Source organism: Canis aureus, chromosome 2 (genome assembly GCF_053574225.1).
Source record: "Canis aureus isolate CA01 chromosome 2, VMU_Caureus_v.1.0, whole genome shotgun sequence".
Lineage (NCBI taxonomy): Eukaryota > Metazoa > Chordata > Mammalia > Carnivora > Canidae > Canis > Canis aureus.
Window position 1 is genome coordinate 16,301,085 of NC_135612.1, and position 18,846 is coordinate 16,319,930.

An 18,846-nucleotide genomic window follows, 5' to 3' on the forward strand; every position below is an offset into this window, starting at 1 on the left:
TCCTAGTCTAAGCTTAAAACTTGATCCCTCCGAATATAGATGGTGCTCTGGTTACTGCTCTGCTCATTTTTCTTTTGGTAACTTCTTTCCTCTCTTCTGACCAGGCTATCGCCTTAGGTGTTTTGTCTTCTAAAATCTCCTTTCTTTATGAGAACGAATATTTCACTGTTGGTTAAGTTCTGCTGGGATTGATAACCTATTGTTATAATGAGCATTTCTGCCAGTGGATTGTGAGTTCTTTGATAATCATCTTTGTGACTCCTGTTTTTAAAACAGTCAATGGTGCACTTTTAAAGAAATAGAATGCCTTCAACTATTATTTCATTTAATCCTGATAGTACTTCTGTGAGGGTGACATTTAGCTTGTACAAAGAGTCTAGAAGAAATCTCAAGATATATAGAAAAGTAGCATTAAATAGCATTGTAGAACAAATAGCAAACCATGGCATTAAGCCAAAGCAAATTGACAGTCAAACTGTAGGTCACAGAACAGACTTTGAAAAAATAGTTGTTGGTATAATCTGAGGAGAGGTCATTTTTAGTACCTGGGGTTAAGAAGTTTTCTGCCTTACTGACATTACATATGGATGGAGATGCCATGGCTAGTGATGTCTTTTGAAACCTGTGAGGAAGCCTTACCATATTCTGATCTGTTAGTGACAATGGACTCTGTATGGTCATGAAGAGTTGGGTGTGGCCATTTGCAATACGTTGATTTGATTAGGCTGAGTAATGCTAATCAGCATTAGGTAGAAAAGAAACAAAAATCACAGAAGTAAAAGTCAAGGAAAGAGAAGCTTATCACTTCTAAAATTAACCAAAGCAAAATTTTCTGCTTATATTCCTTTCTTTCTAAACGCAGGAAGGCAGTCTCATGGCAGGCTCCCTAGGACACTCTGACTATGTCATGTATATGACTTTGAATAAGCCTCTTAGTTTCTTAGAATCTCATGATGAAAATGGCTTAATGAAATGTGTCCTATAGGGGGTCTGGTGAAAATAATATAAGATAATGTATATTAAAGTATATAAAAATAACATAAAAAAACCTTTTGAATTACTTGGGTTTTTTTTTTTTCGCTCAAGATATAGCAAAACGTTAAAATAATTTTAAAATTATATTTCTATATTTTGTTGCTTTTCCTTAAATACCTAGTTTTTTAAGATGGGCTTTCTGTTTTGGTCCTCTCAGGACCCTCCTGGCCCTGTATTTGAGTATAGTAACCTTGGTTCTTGTGCTTGGGTCCCTGCTGCTGGCCTGATTCTGCACGGATACCTTCTGTATGCTGCCTACTATGGGCTAAATTGTGTTCCCCCAAGATTCACATGTTGAAGTTCTAACCCCAGAACTTCAGAATACAACTGTATTTAGAGAGACATAGGGTCCTGAGAGAAGTAATCGAAGATAAAGTTACATGGGTGGGCTCTAACCCCATCTGAGTGGTGTCCTTATAAGAAGAGGGATTAGGATGCAGATTTAATTTCTGGACATTAATCTAACCACCATCTTGACTAATACTTATTCTATAACAGGAGAAGAGATGGTATCCTTTTTATTCAGGATTCTTTCGGTAAGGACATAACTCGACTTTGACTTTGATTAATTTAGGGAACTATCTTGAGTGCCTGTGGAGTAATTAAGTTGATTGCTCGGGATGGCTTATGGAATTGTTCTTGTTGGTCTGAGCATATAAATTATGCTGCAAAACCATTTCCAAAATTAAATTGAGGTTTTGATAAGACACATAAACTCTTTGAAACTAAAGTTTCAGTATGGAAGTAATTCTCTTAGGGCTTAATGTGTTTATTTTCTTATCTTTGCATTCAAATGATTTCTTCCTAATCCAACTTAAAACTAGCTAGCTGACTACCTACCTACAACAAAAATCTCTGAATTAATTATTACCTTTTTGTTGTTGTTGGACTCACTCTTAGACTGGGCACTGTAGGGTATATAATCCATGTGACACATAGTTTATTTTTATATGTCTGCAGGCTTTTCTAAGACTTTGTTAGTTATTCACTATTTGTCTGGGAACATTGAGATTGGTCCTGAAAATTGAACGTTTCCAATAAGGAAATTGGATGCAGTGTATGTTCTTTGTAGGAAAAAATTTTAACAACACATATCCAAAATGAGACATTCTGCTGTAGCAGGTTGGAGATGGCCACAAAATCTTAAATATTTTTTCTATTAAGAAGTGGGTCGGCGTCTCCTGTGTCTTGAATCTGGTGAGCTCTGTGACTGCTTTGAGCAGTAGAACACGATGGAAGTGATCCTCTGCCAGTTTCTGGGTCTATGCCTTAAGAGACTAGAAAGGTCTACTTCTGTCTTCTGGAATACTCACTCTGGGAGCCCTGATCTACTATATAAGAACTTCGACTACCCAGAGACTGCCCTGATGTGAGGAAGCCCAAACTAGCCACACAGAGAGGCAGCAATGGGAGAGACCAGTGTTGGCCAATCTCTGGCTATTTCCATCATCCCATTCCAGGCTCCAATTACATGAATAAGGAATCCAGACCAGCTCAACCTCTAGCTGAATATCACCACATGACTCCAGTTAACGCCATGTGAAGCAGAAGAATGGCCCGATTTGAGTCCAATTCTGGTTGTGACCTACAAAATAATGAAAAAATAATAAGTAAGTAAATTTTTAGGGTAGTTCACTGTAAAGCAATAGGCAACTGGAACTTTAATCTTAAAGACTTACATAAGGATGATATAAACTTCTTGAAAAATGCTTATTTATAATCATGTAAAGTTAATTTCTGGCAAAATCTAAAACCTTCTAACTTGACTGACTTGGACAAATTTAATCTTCTGTTTGAGTATTTTTAACTATTCACAAAAAAATGTATCTGAATGCTTTTATCAAGAATAAATGTTGAATTTTTAAAAAAAGATTTTATTTTTTTTAGAGCAATTTTTGGTTCACAGCAAAATTGAGAGTAAGGTACAGAGATCTTTCACATACTCCCTACTTCCACACGTTCATAGCCTTCCCCGTTATCACTCTTAGTGTTGTACATTCTATGGGTTAACAAATGTAAAATGACATGTTAACCACCATTATGATATCATACAGAGTATTTTCAATGCCTTAGAAATCTCCTGTGCTCCACCTATTTATTCTTAACTTTCCCCAAACCCTGACAACCACTGATCTTTTTCCTATCTTCATAGTTTTGCATTTTTTAGAATGTCATACAGTTAGAACCATACAATATATAGCCTTCCAGGTTGACTTCCTTCACTTAGTGATATGCGTGTAAGTTTCCCCCGTATCTTTCATGGCTTGAACACTCATATCTTTTTAGTCCGAATGATACTCCATTGTCTGGATGTACCACAATTTATTCATCTATTTACCTACTGAAGGACATCTTGGTTCCTTCCAAGTTTTGGCGATTGTGAATAAGGCTATTCTAAACATCTGTATACAGGGTTTGGGTGAACGTAAATTTTTACCTCCTTTGGCTAAATAAAAAGAAATGCAATTACTTGATCGTATGGTAAAAATACGTTTAGTTGGTTAAGAAACTGCCAAAGTGTCTTCCAAAGTAGCTATGCCATTTTATGTTCCAACCAGCCATTAATGAGAGTTTGTGTTGCTCCACATCTTTGTCAGCATTTGGTGTTGTCAGTGTTTTGGATTTGGTCCATCCTAATAGGTGTGTAATGGTATCTCATTGTTTTAATTTGCATTTTCCTGATGCCATGTGATATAGAGTTTAGTGATTTTTAAAATGTGTTCTTTGTCCTCCTTTTAAAAAATTAAGTGGGTTTTAAATATTGTATTTTTCAGTGAAATTAAATGCAACCACGCTACAAATATATATTTCTATTTTGTTACTTGTTTGAATAAAAACTATATACTGTGTAATATAGGATAAGCAGGAAAATGCACATAATGAAGAAATGTGACTTCTTTTACTGATAGTGCTTTGGCTTCAAAAGGGATTATTTGTCTTTTATTTATATGATCGTTTTATAAAGTTAAAATATCCAGACATATAGAGAAAATAATTCTCTTTCGATGTCTTGGAACAGAAACATAATGTATTTAAAGATTAATTCATGTCTTATGTTTCCATCACTGGTATAAATTAAGATTTGGTTTATAATATAATTGAGACTTCACAAAATATTGAATAGCATTTTCATTTAAAATTGGAATTTCCCTATATTCTCCACTTGATAAATTATTCTTATGCATATAGGAGCTAATAAAGAAGAATTGTTTTTATAATAAGCATTTTCTCTTTTCTTTTTCTGATGTCTTATGTCAATGGAAAAGAACCCCCAAAATAAGTGCTGCTTCTTATCATCGTGCAAATGTGATTCCAGAGAGCACTTCTCTGTCTTAATCACTGAAATTATTTGGTTATCAAAGCCATACACAGTTCATGATTTGACTTTCATCCCTTTCAGACTTATCCATGATATTGGTCTGGCCTTGAAAACATTAAAATGGCCTTTGTTTGATATTCAACATGTAATTTCAGAAAGACGTGTTCATTTTAAAGATTGAGACTGAGTGTTAGTGTGATTGAAGAGTCTTAACAAGGCCTGGGAATAGAACAATAGTTTCTAAGGGTGTGTGGGGGAAGAATAGGTTGGGTAAACAATAAAATAGCTGAGGGTGTATTTGGACTTGTGATTGTGGTGTGTGCCTGTGTGTGTATATGTACGTTCAACTTTCTTTCCTATAGGGGACGGAAATGTTATTTATTTATTTTCAACTAACAACTTTTTTTTCTTTTTTAATTTAAATTTTAGTTAGTTAACATGCAGTGCAGTATTGGTTTCTGGAGTAGAATTCAGCGATTCATCACTAAACACACAACACCCAGCACTCATCACATCAAGTGCCCTCTTCAGAAACATTCTCTAAAGCAGAGACTCTTTCCAAAAGAAACCCTTAAAGTCTTTTTGAATAGAATTATTCTACATTTGATATTTTAGAAAATAATTTCTTCCAATCAGCTGTTCCTAATAAAGAGACAACAGGCCATATGTTCTGTGACAAATTGGAGTTGTTTCAGCCGCGGGAGTTGCACGACCTGGTGTGAAAGTATCAGAACACTAAGAGATTAGATGCCACCTGCCCTCAGTTAACTTCCTCCTTCTGTGGGAGGGCATTTTTCTATGTTCAGGTCATATCATAATAACACAATTGTAATGTTTTCAAAATAGAGATTAAGTTACTTTCTGAGAAGGGTGTCCAGGATTTCATGCTGCTTTCTGCCATCATCAGTGAGTGAATAGTTTTTGTACAATTTCTGTAGGCAGCTTCTCTCGCAGAAAGAGTTTTTGTATTTATTTGATTTCTCACTGCAAGGGTTGCGAGTTACGGTGAGGGGGCTGGGGCGGGGGGAGGAGGGGTTCCGACAATAAGAAGGCAAGTGCCACTGGATTGGGACTCTGAGAAATCCTCACTGTCCTGGCAGGGTGTCCTAAACTGTCTGGAGGTCTTAGGAGAGAGGGTGTTTCTCAGAAGGATCCACCACGCAGGTGGTCCGGATTCACTCTATGGGCAACACCCTTCCAGGGGTCGGCACATTGTTTACTCTCACCATGGAATAGACCTTAAACAAGATGAAAGAGCAAAAAGATTTCTTCTCACCTCAATGAACAGTAAATTTAAGGCCACTTCAGAGGGTAAAATGGGTAGGTTTTTCCCCTGGGTAGACACTAAATACAAAGCCCTAATCATTTGTTAGTGACTCAGTTGCATATCTTTTAGTCTTGATCTTTATGGAGATTGTTATATTAATATTCATCTTCACGTCTGATTTTTGTGTGTGAAATATTTTCTCATTGATGCATCCTTAAGAATGTCTGCTAAAAACTCCCATTTCCAGCAGAGCTCCGGTAAGTTCCCTCTCTACCTAAGAAATCCTTAGCAACGTTCTTGCTTGCTCTACCTCTAGCCAAAAAGTTGGTGAGACTCCATGACTCCTAATCATATTATCCCACCCTCCTGCTTCTATTTTTGCCACCTCTCTTGGTGCACCCCCCACAGCCTGGTGCCCACATGATAAATCCGGCAGCTGTCGTCATGCAGTTGGCCCCGCCACCTCCCCCAGCCTCGTGCTGTCAGGAGTGTGCTCAAGGGACCAGTGATGCTGAAGAATTTCTCAGGTCGTCTGCACTGACCCAGAAAACCAAAGAGGTTCTAGCTTTTGCCCACGGCTTGAGGCAGTTACCCAGCTCTGCTCAGCGTGCCTAAAGCCCTCGGCAGCCCGAGACACAATCCGGAAGGCCCAAGCCAGGATGCTGCAAGAAGAGCAATCTATGTTCTCGAACTTTACGTAAGAACCCAAATAACCCCAGCTGACATATCCCCCTTCCTGCTCTTTGGTGATGCAGCTAAAACGCTATGATTCTGTTTTAGAAAATACGCATCTCACTCAAAATTATTTTCCAAAAGGTAGGGCTCAGCAAATGGCACAAATAGCCAAAAGGACCTCAGTGAGCAGAATGTGGGCTCTCTTACTTCTTGTTTGCAGCTTCCCACTCCCCTAAGCAAATCAACTAGGAAACGCGGACGGGAGATAATTCCTGCTCCTGGCAGCTGAGCTGTAATCTAGCCTCTCGTTCTTTACTGAGCTCGCACTTGCTGGAGACATTTTAATGTCTTAATGAAAGGACAGGGAAATTATCACTCACTGATTTGTGTTTTTAAATTTGGAGTTTCTAAATTAAGACTACTTAACGATACAGGCATGCCCATTTCCAGGACTGGATGTTCAGCTCCTACATTTGATGTGTCACCTTGAGGGTTTCCTGTGAGGTAATTATCATGCTGGGATGAGCTAATCTCCCCTAGAATAGTACACCTGCCTCATTCTGCTAACAAATAGGCCCCTGCCTTCTAGAGACTGCCTGACCTGACTTATTATATCTCTCCCATCAGCAGAAAGACTCATATCATCACTGGGCCAAAGGTGAATTGCCTAGAGACAAAGTTGGAATGAATTTTTTGCAGTCCCATTTCGCCAGACATTCAAACCACTTCATTCTGAAGAGTGGAGACCTTTAACTCTGTCACATATTTATATATGCTTATAAGGCCAGGGAAGGGTCTTTCTGCGGATCTGCTCGGGGTGAATGTATCAAAATAGTATGCCAGAAGAAACCGTGTCTGCCTCTCAAACCTTTGTTCTCTAGTGTCATTACTCTGAGAAAAAGAGAAATACTGGTGCTGGTGGCTTAGTTTACTTGCATTTTGGAGGTTGCCTGTGTGTGCTTTTGTCATGTGGCAGTTGGCGTGGAATTTCGAGTCCGAACCCAGTCTAGAGCTGGAGTGGAAGTGAGGGCCACCCGGAAAAAAAAAAAAAATTAAGATTTTTCTAGCTGATGCCTGTTTTCCATATAAAATGTGGCTTTGTTTTTTTATAGTTTTTCTTATTCCCTACAGCAAAAGAGGCTAATATTCATTTAAAACCCAATAACAATTAAAACCCCCAATAACAATTAAAACCTACAATGAACAACTGCTCTAGCTTTGTTTATTGCATGCATAAATAATCATACTTCAATGAACATGTTAGTATCTATGATCTCTTCCCAGATTAAGGTTGCCTCGAGACTGCTTGCTTTGGCTACTGTAAATGTGACATGAATTACGCTCAGGAAAATGTGTCTAACATGCTGGGTTTGAAGTAAATTATTTTCTTCTAATATACCTACACAACTGTCACAAGGAATTACACTGCAGATTTAGTGATGTTAAGTGTCAATTGTAATTTGGTGACAGCCATTTTATTGGCTATGCATATTGCTCTGCTAGGACTGCTTCTCAGTATGGAGGCCACCGTATCATTAAAAACCAGTGATCCTTCACTGATGACATAATTTGACTGGCAGAGAGAGGAGCAGAGAGGGGCTTGCTTCCACCTGCACAGAATCTGCTGTATGTCAGAGATGAATTTGCCTTCAAATTAGAAACAGCACTGCAGATGAGGGCTGTGATTTTGCTTGAGTTCTTTTAAGGCGTTTTTCTGGAATGGTTACTGAGCAGCTGATAGAAGTCTCCTTTAATATGTCAAACATATATATTATGCAGCCTGTAAACATTTCAAATATTTTTAGTCGGAGCTTACGGTGAGGTATCTACAAAATAGTTTCTGCTGAAGTGAGCCACATGTATTTCTGCACACTCATCCATCCATTCTTTTGTCTACAACTCTGTCTTTGGCATAGGTTCCAGGAATAAAAATTTATGTGATAAAATGGTAACAAAAAAAAAAAAAAGAAAAGAAAAGAAAGAAAAAAGGAAAAAAACCCAACTGAGATCTAATATGAGCTCAGTGCTTCGGCAGGTAGGATAAATCATCAGAGCCAGGTAAAAATTTACAGTAAGAGCAGAGCTATAATCATACATTCTGAAAATTTTATAAACTGACAATTCAAGTTATGTGTTTTATGCTAATATACGTTGTGGTAGGGTCTAATAAACTGTGACTCACTCATAAATAGTAGAAAAGCTGATGGCACTCACACGCAAGCACATACACAGACTCACACACATTCTGTACTTATGCAGGAAACAGGAAATAGAGTCCAAGACTTTCTTAGCAAATTTAAATCAATATAACTGCATTCCATTTTCAGTATTTAAATTAAATTTCTTGCTGCAAGGCACTGTAAGGAACAAAGCAAAGTACCTTAAAAGAAAGTGTATCGCTCGTAATTTTACCTCATTTCACACCTATTTGACAGCTTCTCTTAGCCAATTGGTTTCATTGAAAATGCTGACAATATTCACCTATTAGAGTCCTGCCCTTCTATGTGGAGACCATTCCTCTTAGATACACTTCATTAGCTTTCAACATGGAAAAATAACTTTTTCCCTCCTTACACTACTGACACTTGCCACTATTTTCCCCTTCTCTTAACACAGCATTTATTTATTTATTAAGAAAAGAAACTTTCTAGAACAATAAATAGCATAAATTATTCAGCCAATTTCAGTCCAGCCACATAAATCATACTCAGGCAGACAAGCTACTTATGACAAATGCTTTGTCTAAGAGAAATACGCCACTGAAGGTTTAATCAGAGGCGCTAAACATTTCAGACTTTCCCGTTTTTATTCTTGGCCAGGAAAACTCTATCTCTCTGTCTACAGAGGCTCTTCAGAATGCTCTTTTTTTCCCATGAGAATATTGAGACCATTTTTATCCACAGTAGGGAGGAGGGTGTTAATAAAAGTGCACTTTTCTGAAGAAAAATTCAAATGGGGGTTGGCAAATCTTCTCAATTCTTGAAAGCATATTTCAGGGCCAACTGTGGATATGTTAATAGCTTTTCACATGATAGGCCATCAAGTCCTACTTTTCGAGACTGGTCAGGGTGTTCCCACATCCACCAACAAGAAAGAAGAAAAAAAACAACCTCACAAAAAGCAAGTGGAATTTGGAAGCAGGATGAATCCAGAGTAGTTGGTAGAATCAGAAAACGCTGCTTCCTATTTTGTCTTGTCATTGGCTCCTAAGGCTTCTGCCCCTTATGTTTTTTAACTGAAGCTTCCTCCTTTACTGCCTTATTAATATAAATGGGCCCCATAAAAATGCTTGATTACAGCATGGTAGGCTAAAATACGCCCATAAAAAATCTTTTTTTGGGGTAAGCTTCAAATAATGGTGATATTTTTTCCGGTAAAAGGAATGAAATCTTAATTCTCCTAATGCTTAAATTGCCAACTTTCCCTTTAGTTATCATTTAACTAATGTTTGGACCCTTGGTGATTCAAGGCATGTACGTATGTTACTGGGGACATCAGATATTTGTGATGACTTTGAAACCTAAAAACCAATTAGGTCCGTGCTTGGTCTGGGTAACCATTTACTGGAAGGAGAAAGCCTCTACTCTGCTAAAGCAGTTAGGGAGATGTTTTTGTTCTATTTTGTTTCCTTTTGACGACAGAAGGCTTGCCACTCGCTGAAGAAATCCAACCATTTCTTCAGTGAAAATGGTCACAAGTGAGCAAGAAGAGGCCATTCCCTCGGTCAGTGTTAGTTAAAAAGAAGGCTATGTTGCCCCCAATTACAACCACTAGGAAACACTGCGAGAGGGTGGAAATAAGCTTGTAGGGCAGGGGCACAGGACCCAGGGATTGCAGCTGGGGAGTAGAAGGGCAGAGACAATGTCATGAAAGGTTTGTCTACGCCAATAGTCCCCCCAACTCTTCCTGCGGAAAGCCTGTCTCAGCAGCCCACCCCCAGCACCTGTGAAGGCACTCCTTCTGTGGAACCAGAAGAAAAGACATGACCTGGAACACAGCATGACTTCCCTCGGGGCCTGTTTTCCATGGTAGTTTCTGGACTCAGTCTTGCTTACCTTACAAGCTCTGAGTGAATTGTGGCCCAAGCATCTGTGGCCGTGGGCCACGTGACAAAGTATCCCTCTCCGAGGGACATGTGGCATTTTGCCATACAAAGGTACAGCACATGGATCTCCTGAGGAACATGCGTCAAGTTTATTTTCTGACTAGTAAATGAATAAATTTTTCTGACTCAATTGGGACTGAAAGGTAAATAACCTGCCTCTGGAGCTATCCCAAGATCTGATTCCTTTGGAGCGGTGCGTGTAATTTAACAACAACGCGGTCATCAGAGAACTCTGGTCTAAGCCTTGCAGATGAGGGAACTCTGAATCCATAGGGGCTAAGATAAAAGTGGGTAACTTTGGGAGAGAAACTTGAGCTCAGAGAAATGTCAGTAAGATTCCAAGCACCCTAATTCTAGACAGACTCATTTAAATCCCCAAGTTTTTAGGAGATGCTGTTATAATGCACTCTTGGAAATGGTTCGCTTGTGATTATTGTCTGTCCAGGGTTTTGTCTCCACTTATTAATTATATTTGTCATCGCTCTGGTGAATATATAAGAAATTGGGGAGAAGCTATAGTAGGTTAGTGAGGAAACTAAAGAAGGCAAGTGTAAGGATTGGGATCTTATACTAAGAGGAATTTGGAATTTTAAAGGAAAGAAAAAAAGTCAACACAGTGCTGAATGTTATGATGTTTTCAATGAACAGCTACTCTTCCAGAATTTAGTTTCTCTTAGACCAAGTCATCGGTGTCTGAAAATAGAGTGGGCCTATGTCCCAATTTGCCCAGGACAGTCCCAGTTTATGTTGGTGGAGCAAGTTAGTTATAAGTAATATCCCCTTTTATTCTTAAAAGTGTCCTGGCTTGGGAGATAAATGATACAGCTACCCTAAACGTAATCAAAGATCCCTTTGAAATGAATAGATTTGTACAAGGATGAAAGTGGAGATGTTTTGATTTCGGTTTTCAAATCTGGTTTCCCGAAGTGAGAGAGAAAGAGAGAGACAGAGAACCGGGGTGGGTGGGTGGTGGGGGGGCGTGGAGGGACGTGGAAATTAGAGCAAGCCAGGCCTGGTATACACTCAGGCCTACGTCTTTCTCGTCATTATGTCCTTTGGATATTTTGCAATATTTTCAGATGAACAATTTAAGAATTCGAATAATTTCGGATTTTCTTATAGTTGTAATATTTAGACAGAAGTAAGGAACTGGATTTCATACGACTCACTTAAGTTATTTAGGAAGTTGGGAATGGAATGAAATTTCACTTTATTCCACTGTGAGCATGATCTTGGGTAGTGTATTAGACAGATGCTAGCCTTCTGAGAGCAATCAACAATGAATTGTAAGTAGGATATGACCAAGAGATTCAATTTTTGTATGATTTTGGAGAAGTTCTGATTCCATCAAAGTTAAAAGAAACTGCCAATAAGTTAATTGAGGAAACAACATGATTAACAATATTTGCAAATGTAGAAACTACTTATTTTTAAATATTTAAGTATTATTTTTCATAAAATTAGAGATTTCAATTAATCATACTACTTATGTTAATTCTTTGGAAGTTAAAAATTACACTTGATTGATGGATTTTTTTTATTAAACATAGACTGGTTAATGTGAGGTTGCTGTGAATAATGATTTTTGGGGTATGTTTCTTAGCAAAATATGCATTAAATTAATTACTTTAAAAATGTCTACATGAAATGATACATTCAAGGTCTTTGGAAAAACAGGAAATGTAGAGTACTGGTATGTTTTGCTAGAAATATTATCTTCTATTTTGGTTCACTTAATTTTCATGTAACAAAACTTTAAATTGTTAATTGAGGAAACACCTGTTTTACCTGATTTTCTTAAGCACTCTGGATGGATATTGGATGCCTTGCAGCAAAACTCTCATTAAAACAAGGATCCTGTGATATGCACTACAATGGCTGAATTATTGCATTGAAGAGAATATTATACTAAAACTTCACTGCGTCATGATCCTCAGGGATTTTGCTATAGAATTACTTGTAAATGGAACCATTCTATAAAAACATCCTTCGAAGCTTCAGGATTTCACAGAATTGGATGAGAAGAGATACTTTGATATAGATAAGGAATCGATTTGGAGAAGAAAAATATTAGAAACAAATGAACATCTGTAGAGCCTATTTTATTTAACCTCTCTATAAACTGCCTGGAGAAGCTTAGATAACAGAAATGTCCAAACCCAAATGTGCTATTTTCCTGCACCAACTGTCATATTATCTTCCTTTGGCACAGTCATTGATGTGTGGGTGGCATGTGACCTGAGCCAGCCCAATCAGAGTATTTTGAGTACTGGGCTAGAGACATTTTCTTTAGGAAAGTTTGCCCATCATTGCAGCTGAAGCCGTCCTACTACCCCAGAGGGAGCCTGTCTTAGAATGGTCTTACTGGAGACACCTGGGAGACTCAGCGGTTGAGCGTCTGCCTTCGGCTCAGGTCGTGATCCCGGTGTCCTAGGATGGAGTCTTGGATCAGGCTCCCCATAGGGAGCTTGCTTCTCCCTCTGCCTATCTCTCTGCCTCTGTGTGTCTCGTTAATAAACAAATAAAATCTTAAAAAAAAAAAAAACCCAGAATGGTCTTATTGGATACTCTTGGGGTAATTGAACTGATAGCATTTGCTGTGGGTTTATATTAGCAGATGGTACGTTATGGAATTTTCAAGCTTCATGGTGGCTTAAAGCCTTTTGGTCAGTGGAAAGGCAAGGTTGTAGAAAGCTGATTACATAAGCAAAGTATCCATGATAGCAGGGGCTTAATAAGTATTTGTTTTCTTTTTTCATGGCCTATCAGTGTCCATTCCCTGGTTTTGTCTCCACTTCCCCTTCTGAATTTGATACATGCATTGGTTTCCTTCTAGTTTCCCTGGCCCAGTGTCTGGGAATTCCCTACCTATCTACCATGGGGCCTGGGAAAACCCTACTATCAACCCTCACACATTATTGTGGCTGACGAGTGAACAGTGCCCTACCATCCCATGTCATTAGATAGGGCCATATTACCTCATCACAGACTAGCTGGACATTCCAATCATTTTGTAGTTAAATACAGGTTTCCTGTGAGGAAAACCAGATTCAGGGGTAAGGTTGTGGCAGATTGTATATTTCCCCAAGTGACCACAATATTTCTTTTCCCTTGTGCTCTTCTAGAACTCTGTTATTACCTCAACAAGAGGCAGAGTCTAGCCTCTCTCTTAAAACGGAGCAGGCTTTGTCAGCTGTTTTGACTAAGAGATTATGGTGAGAGTGATGGTATGGGATTTCCAAAGCTAAGCCTGAAGAGGAGATGAAGTTTCTGCCTGGTTCCCTCTCTGGGGATGATTTCCTTTCGAAGGCAGTTGGTATGGCATGAGGAAGTGCCGGCCACCTGGAGAAGAACCGAGATGCCTCTCAGTCACCAGGCAGCACCAACTAGCCAGTCATGAGAGCGGGCCGTCCTGTAGGCAGAGCTTCCTGTCCCTGGTTGGGCCACCCCCCACCCCTTCTGATGCTGTGTGGAGCAGAAATCGGCTCTCCTGGCTAAACTGCAGATTTGTGAGCAAAAATAAATGGATACTGTTGTTCAGAGTCATTGTTTTTGGTGATTTGTTATGTGGCAAAAGATATTAATCTTCATCACTTTATGAGATGGAAGAAGTATTATGCTCATTTTATAGAGTAGGAAAGAGAGGTATCCAACAGTTAAATAACTTGTCAAGGTCACCCTAGCGGTAAATAATGGGGGCAGAGTCTCAAGACTCCTTCACAGCACAACTTCTCAAAGAGGGTACAATACCGGTTATCAGTCAGGGTATGGCAGTAAATAGTGTGAGGTCTAGAGACAAGCCACTGGCAACTGAATGCCCAAGTAGTGCAGAGCACTGATTCATCTCCTGGGGAATCAGCAGGGAAAGCGACAGGAGAATCCTTGTCCTCATGGAACTTCCTTTCCAGCGTGTTAAGATGACAATATGAAGCCCTTAGCATGTAAAGCATTTACCATGGTGTCTGGCACATAAATGCAATGTGAATATTGGTTATTCGTATGACCATTTGAATGTGAAAAATCCATGGTTATCATCTGAGACCTGGGTGTTACAAACAGAGGTGTCTGTCCATTTTAATGTCTGCATTTCAGCGCATGAGAAACAACATTTGATTTCTGTGAGCAGAGTACAAACTTGAAACTAAATCTAGCAAATCACGCAGTACCTAGTGTTTAATATTCAGCTATTATATAATGGCCTCTAGGACTCTGTGCATTCATAAAGAGGTGTCAGAAGGGGTTATGAAAATAACTTCAGAGATACTAAAAAGATATTCTGATGGTAGCTTGACCATACTTGAAAAGTAAAATCTTGATTATCAGTGGTGTAATGGTGGGCAGGAAATGTGTTGATAATTGAAGCCAACAGATAGCCCTCAGCTCCCTGGTTCATCAAACCTTTTCCCAGAACAGATAAACAGCAAAATTGGCTGGTTTAAATTTCACTTCCTTTTATTGCTCCTGTGGAGATGCTAATGAATAATAGACAAGGAGAGGCAAGAACCCAGGTAATTAGTCTGTTGTGGATATGTGGAGCTGGAAGGGACCTTAGAGTCTCCTCTGGTCTAGTTCCCTCATTCTAGAGTTGAGGAAGCTAAAACCTGGGGGTGCTAAGTCTCCCAAAGGCACATGGGTGCTGAGCCTCAGAGCCCAAGCCAGATCCCAGGTCCCAAGTCGCTTCTTTATATAGCTTTCACTGATTTCCACTCACACTGTCTCACTCCTCTCCATATCAGCAACTGCTGATCACCTGGGGTCTATGTACAAGTAACTGAGTGAAACGGAGTCCAGGATTTCTTTTTCAATATCGTGATGGGGCCAGGAAGGCATGTTGATTGATTGATTGGTTGATTGATGATAGCTTTTATTTATTTATTCATGAGAAACAGAGAGAAAGAGAGAGGCAGAGACACAGGCAGAGGGAGAAGCAGGCTCCAGGCCGGCAGCTCGACGTGGGACTCAATCCTGGGTCTCCAAGATCATGCCCTGGGCTGAAGGCAGGTGCCAAACTGCTGAACTACCCAGGGATCCCAATTAATTAATTAATTAATTATATATGTAGTTTTAAAAAGATTTTATTTATTTATTCATGAGACACACACACACACACACACACACACACACAGAGACACAGGTAGAGGGAGATGCAGGCTCCCTGAGGGGAGCCCGATGTGGGACTTGATCCTGAGACTCCAAAGGCAGACGCTCAACCATTGAGTCAACCAGATGTTTCCGGTTTTCCTTTAGCCAGAGACTCAGAATTCCAGCCTCTGTGTGCTCGCTCAAGGTATTGACACCACCTGGAGTGTGCTTGCGCTTTTTAAAATTCTCATCCTGGGTGCTTTCCCAGATCAAGGAGGCCCACTCATCCTCCTGGTTGTTGGAGGAGGTCACCGAGAGGCCATGACCTCTAGCTGACCCCCAAGCTAGATCCGGGCAATTAGAGGAGGCTCCTCACTGGCTTCCCTGTGCTTGGAATGTACACTCTTCCCACCGTTCCCATTGTGGGAGCCGTTTTCAAGAACACAGCCTTGAGAGAGCAATGTGTTGTTGAGGCCATCCGGGGGGTATAGGACTGAACCTTGTTAAGGGTTCTGTACAAACTTAAAATTCTGGCCCACTGGTGTGAGACCTACTCACCTCAAGGGAGCCCAAAGCAAGCCTTGTAAGTAAGTGCTTTTACTTATTAAACCTGCCACCTGCCAATCTGGAGAGCTCTGCTCCTTTCTTCCTTCTCTCTTTGCTCTCCGTGTATGAGGACGAGCTCAGAAACCAACAGCCATCTGGCTGTGATGCCTTGAAGCCTCCCCTGACCACCATGGCTGAGCTACTTAGCTGGTTCTTCCCTCCACTTACTTTGTATTACAGCTCCCTAGAATCACTTCTGTTCTAAATTGTAGACTCCTTGAGGACAGACCAGCATTACAATGACTGGATCAGCTTGGTATCCCCCACGGGTACAGCTGCCGTGTACATATCCTAGATCTTTCTGTGGCTGCTGTGATACAGATCCTCCACCTTTCCTAGTTTTAGTAGAAAGTTTCCAACAGGGCCCTTTCAGAGTATTGTAGCTCACCACTTGTATTTAATTGAATTCCAATCAATGGCAAAATGTAAGGTCATGTTTTCAGAGTGTCAGTGGTAAGAGTAAATAAAATAACAGGAGGGGCATACTTTTTATCCAAATAACTAATATGAAATTAATATGATTTATTCATTCTGTAAATATTTGGACTACTTACTAGGTAAAAGGCAACATGTGTAGGCTCCCTGTTAAATAAAAAGCTGATTAAACATACATAATTTATTCTAAGTGTATGATAGTACATCCAAACCATATTTTCTGTAATATCTTTGCTGTTGCTGCTCATAGGAGATGGAAGTAGGAATAGGGGCTGGAGAGGTGGGTTGTTGTAGTTTTAATTTCCCTTTATAGCCATTCATTGGAAACCAGCTGTGCTTGTATAACATGAAACATATGTAGTCAGGATTAAGAGCTGACTAGTCAATTCTTGAGGGTTCCCTTTCTTTCTTTCTCTTGCCACTTCAGGCATCAGAATATTAATTCCAATGATCATTTGTGTCCACCTTACTCAGATAACTGTTGCAATATTTTAAAGGGATATTAAGTTGTTCATTTATAAAGACAGTTGATATGCTTAATTGAATGAAATATACAATCAAAAATTCTTGTATACAAGAATAGATGGTTATGTTTTCTGAATTTTCGAGATTAGCTCTTAATTTTTCTTCACTAGGAATTGGCAAACTCCTTAGTAGAATGTAGTTTAGAAATTTCTTTTCATTGTATGCTTTGAATTTATTTTCTTCTTTTTGCCCAGCTGTATTAATTAGCTTGCTGGAAGAGTCGAACATGTAAACAACCATTTCGGTAAAATGTGGTATTTTCTGTAATTGAGGTGTATGTAAAGATCACAGGGAAAGGATCCTTAAACTTTGCTCGGGGAACTAGAAAATTTCTTCACAGTGGTAAACTTTTAGTCGCATGTTGAGAAGAAGTTTTCTACTAGTACAAATGGAAGTAGGGAATGTTAAACTGTGTGAATGGCATTGATTCAGCTACTCATCCATTTTATTGAACAGTTATTTACTGACCCTCTTATATAAGCCAGGTGTTGTGGTAGGTGATGGAGATACAAAAATGTGGGTGTTGGTCCTAGATATGGAGGAGGTGCTTAGAGAGAAAGATACAAATAGCTGATTCTAAGATTGCAAGTGAAGTGATGGGATTATGTCCAGAGCGTCATGGTAATAAACATGAAAGATTGAAAGAAGATTATCTGTTCAATTAGAAGTATAATAGAACTACAAGAAATGGGCAAAGGTAGGTAGAAGCGAGGGTACCTGGGTATGAATATACGAAAGTACAGAGGACTTTGAATGCACTTAAGAGACAGTGGATTCTATTTTGCCTTTGGGAAACTGCTGAGAAATTTGGTGCAGTTAAATTTGTTCTCATTTATACGTTATATCACCAGCAACAGTGTGAAGGGGACAGGCATGCGTTAGGAGACAATTGCAGTGGTTCAGGCAAGAGATAATACATACCAGGATTAGTAGTGCGGATAAAAAGAAGGAAATTGTCACTAACTGATTTGATATGGGGTTAAAGGAGAAGGATAAATATAGGATAAATATAAATAAAGGCCACGTTTCTTGTTTTGCAATGAGTGGGAGGTAGAACATGGAGATCAAATAGAGTTTTGAGGGAAAGATGATGAGTCACCATCCGCTGGCATTTTCAGATGAATATAATCTACCAGGAAATTAGATTTAAGAGTCTGAGGACAGAAATAATGCTCCAGGCAAATTAGGTTGGGCAAGACAGAAGAGAGGTGGTAGTAGAAGGTAATAGTGCTTGGAAAACTTGCAGAGGGTGAGAAGAGATGAGGGACAAGGATTGAATTTCAGAAGCTTCAGAACTTAATTAAAAGGAGGTTTGGAGAAGATGAACTTGAAAAGATGCTGGGAAGAAATAGCCATAGGAATAGGGGAGGAAGCGAGAATTTCGTGTCGTGGAAATCATGAAAAGCAAATGTTTGGAGGGAGGACTGGTCAGATGCTACTCTAGAGTGCGCTAGTAAGGTAAAGGCTCAACACTAGCTCTGGGGTTTGCTAAGCAGATCAGCGACAGGCTTGGTGGTAGGAGCACCTTCCTGTGGAGGGACCAGAGTTGGCTTACGCTGGCTTACACTGGGTTAAAGAATGAACAAGAGGCATTGAGATTTTGAAAGTGCATTCCTTTCTATGGAAGCTTGTATGTGATCCGAAGAACATTCTCAGGGTAGTGCGTATGGGCTGGGTGCATGACTAAAAGAGATTTTTTAAAGATCCGGTGATGGTGTTCATAGGTTTACATTCCCAGGAGAATGGAGGCTACGAGATGGAAGAAGGAGTGGGGATAACTAGCCAACAGTATTTCAG

General features: G+C 39.5%; 1 long non-coding RNA gene across 1 annotated transcript in view; it reads left to right on the forward strand.

Annotated features, from left to right (window-relative positions):
- Positions 1 to 18,846, forward strand: part of LOC144293663 (uncharacterized) — a 652,264-nt gene that overhangs the window by 256,491 nt on the left and 376,927 nt on the right. The window contains exon 7 of the long non-coding RNA XR_013360887.1: positions 2,496 to 2,645. This is a non-coding gene — a long non-coding RNA (uncharacterized LOC144293663). The remainder of the gene's footprint in view (positions 1 to 2,495; positions 2,646 to 18,846) is intronic.